The following is a 3,787-nucleotide window of genomic DNA, read 5'->3' as shown; positions in this document are numbered from 1 at the left end:
ATCATCTTTCTCGCTCCCTTCCTTCTTTCTCTCCCTCCTCCTTTCCTTTCTTCCATCGTCTCTCCTTCCTGCCTCCATTTTGGCTGTGGTCTTGGTGTCTAAAGGCCATGCCATTTCCTTTCCTCTTACTCCTCTCTGCCATGGCCCATGTTTAGCCGACCTCTCCTTGCCCTGGTGTGCAGGCCCTGGAGCCCCTTCCCATCTTGTCTGGGCCCATTTGTCTCCCCTGGAGCATATGGTTTGCACACTGGCTGTTGCTTTCAAACTGTGCCCACCTCTGCCCCCGTGACGTCTATGGCCTGAGGGTGCCTGGCTAGGGCTGCCTGCTGCCCTTGATGGCGCCTAAGTGCTGTCCCTCCTCTGAGGCCCTATTAGACATCTTGTTCCAACTGGTAGATGGGGCACAACCCATTCCTGTAGGCACTAGCTTGTCCCCGCCAACCCCTGTCCCATCCCCTGGAAGACACCAAGCCATGGCAGCTCTCCTTGCTTCTACTGAAGTCTCATGGAGAAACACAAGGTCTTCTCCTTACAAAGGTTTTTTTCCCAGACTTTTCCTAAGCCTGCCTACGCACCCAACAGTCCACTTCTCTTAGATGACAGGATATTGGTGTTTCGTGGACTCACCTTTTTGGGAATGGGGTTAGGCGACATACTACTCACTCACTGCACCAGCATCTTCTGTTGTTTCTTTGGATGTCACATTTTAAGGTTTATAAAAAGGATTTCCTTATTTGCTTGGACTTAGTGAGTTTGTAGTAGCGTTGTTGTTTTTGTTTGTTTTGGCTTGTGTTCATTTTATTAGAGGGAGGTGGGGTGGGGGGATTCTGTGACGGTGTTACTTTGTCTCATTAACTCAGAGGTCCCCACCTTGCTTTGTCCATACCTCTCCCCTTGGACCGGCCCCTCTGGCAGCCCCAGCCCCCAGCACTTTCCAGTTCCTGGGATGAGACAAGGGCCCATAGAATTAGGCCTCAGCGCACAGTGGGTTTCAGTCCAAGGAAGAGAGGGAATAAGCAGGAAGCATTTCATGGAGACAGAGTCAGAGGGAACTCAAATGCTTCTCAGGAGGACATCTGGGCAGAAGCACAGCATGAACCAAGGCATGGACATAGGAGAGGATGGGAACAATTACTGGGGAACAGGAGGAGTCCAGCTGGAGAAGTGCCAGCTGGAGAAGCCGGGGAGAGGCTGGAGTGGTGGGCAGGCAGGGTCCAGGCAGGGGCTGCCCTTGTTGTGACCAAAGCACTTAGCTCTTGGGTCTGGAATCTCAGGGATACTAATGGTGGGTGGGGCAGGTGTAGTAGGAAAGCCTGGTTCCCGTTTCTCCTCCCTATCCTCAGCCCCTCCCAGAGACCTTCCTCTGAGTGCTACTCTCCCAGTGACCCCTTGTCCTGGTAATGCCCAAGGTGTTCCTGCTGTCGTCCTGACAGCTGCAGGTAAAGCCTCAGCCATAGCCACACCAGGCACACGCCATCACACACGAATGTAGCACATATGCATCCCTGGTCACCTAGCCACACTAAAACAGACATGCTGCACAGCTGCATACCATCACTGCCATTTGCACGTGATGGCTCAGTGACACATGCTGTTGTGGGCATACTTTGCACACAGCCCCACAGTCTGGCTCCTTCTCTGGGTCAGTTGCTTCTGAATTTCCCAAGAACCTGTCCTGCCCTCTGGTGGCCATTCCCCAAGCCACTGCCCCTCTGGAAGGACCCCTTCTACCTCCTTCTTGCTTTCTAGCCTAGAACAGGCTCTTCCCTCAAACTGGAACTATGAGACCAGGCCCCTCAGACATCCTCCAGACCAGTCTCCCCCATCAGACATCCTCCAGACCAGTCTCCCGCCTCAGACATCCTCCAGACCAGCCTCCCCCCATCAGACGTCCTCCAGACCAGCCTCCTTGCTCAGACGTCCTCCAGACCACCCTCCCACCCCAGAAGTCCTTCAGACCAGCCTCCCCTCTCAGACTGGTGCTGTCAGGCAAGGCCTCCCCAAACAGGGTGGTCGACGTCCCAGTTTGCCTGGGACTGAGGGGTTTCCAGAGACTTGAGATACTCAGTGCTAAAACTGGGAACCTTCAGGCAGACTAGAACTAGTTGGCGGTTCTAGTCTTTGGATCCATGTGCCTTCAGCTCAGTCTCCCCTCAGACTGGACCCACCAGACCAGGCCCTTTCAGACACCCCTGGGTCAGCGTACCCCTCAGGCTGGCCCTTTCAAATGAAAGCTCTTCTGATGCGTGTCCCAGACCAGCCCTGGCTCAGGCTCACCCTGTCACGTGGGCCCTCTCAGACCCACTCACCCTCAGATTGGCTTCCTCATCACAGTGGCACTGTCAGGTCCCTTCCAGCCTCTCCCCAAACTGGCTTCATCTGATGCCCTTCCTCAGACCTCCTTCCTCTCCCCCTCCTCTGAGAAGAGGCAAGGCAGGGAGATTACATTCCAATCACTCCTGCCCCCAGGACCTTAGCTCTGCATCTCCAGGCAGGCACCGCCTTCCCAGGGTCCTGTGGCTCTGGGCTGTGGGCCTCAGGACCTGAAGACAGGCAGGTGCAGGATGCAGGACTGGGACTGGAGCCAGGGATTCTGTTCTCTCCACCTGAGAATGAACTTTCTCGGAGTTCCCTCCTACACAGGCAGTGAGCTCACAGGCTCCGGGGAGTTCTCAGGGCCGGAGGCTGCCCAGGAAGGATTCCTGCCTAGTGTCGCCCTCTCTCCTGGCTGGCTGCTGGGAACGCACCAGATGTGGGATGTCTGTGCTGAGAGCTGCCAGCCTAGGAGCAGGAATGAAGGGCAGGCAGGCGGCCGAGAGGGGGCAGCAGAAGCCAGGACAGTCCCCGGCGCAGGCCGGAGAGGAGCTGCGGCCACAGGCTGGGGTCTGGATAGAGGTGGGAACACAGAGGGAGGCAAAAAAGAGGACTGATAGAGTCAGGGAAGAGGGAGACAGAGGTGGAGGCATGGATAGAGATATATACAGAGAGACACAGAAATGGGGATGGAGACACATGAGACAGAGATGTAGAGAGAAACAGAGAGACAGAGATGGGGATGGAGACACAGGAGACAGAGGGAGAGGGAGAAGGCAGAAAAAGGGAAGACAGACAAGGAAGAACAGATGCGAAGACAAGCATGGAGAGGGATGAATATAGAAACGAGGGAAGAAGAGACACAAGATGGAGACATACAGAGAGACAGGGATGGACAGAGACATACAGAAAGAAATGCAGATAAGACCCAGGACAAAGACAGATTCAGAGATAGGAATGGGACAGAAAGAGATAAATATAGGCTGGGCGCAGTGGCTCACGCCTGTAATCCCAGCACTTTGGGAGGCCAAGGCGGGAGGATCACCTGAGGTCAGGAGTTCGGACCAGTCTGGCCAATATGGCAAAACCCCGTCTCCACTAAAAATACAAAAATTAGCTGGCCATGGTGGCGGGTGCCTGTAATCCCAGCTACCCGGGAGGCTGAGGCAGGAGAATCACTTGAACCCGGGAGGCAGAGGCTGCAGTGAGCCTAGATCTCACCATTGCACTCCAGCCTGGGAGACAGAGTGAGACTCCATCTCAAAAAAAAAAAAAAAAAAAAAAAAAAGAGACAAACATAGAAATGAGAATGGGTTCAGCAAGAAGAGAGGGGCGGGGTGCACAGAGACCGGTCTAGAGTTGTGAGAATGGAGCAGAGCCACACTGGAAGGGATCAAGTGGGCAGGGGGCTGATGGGCCAGGACACAGAGCGGGGCCCAGCCACGGTGTATCATTGGGGAGCAAAGAGAAGTAG

This window comes from Pongo pygmaeus, chromosome 13, assembly GCF_028885625.2.
Source record: "Pongo pygmaeus isolate AG05252 chromosome 13, NHGRI_mPonPyg2-v2.0_pri, whole genome shotgun sequence".
Taxonomy (NCBI): domain Eukaryota; kingdom Metazoa; phylum Chordata; class Mammalia; order Primates; family Hominidae; genus Pongo; species Pongo pygmaeus.
Note: the sequence above shows the minus strand (reverse complement) of the source record.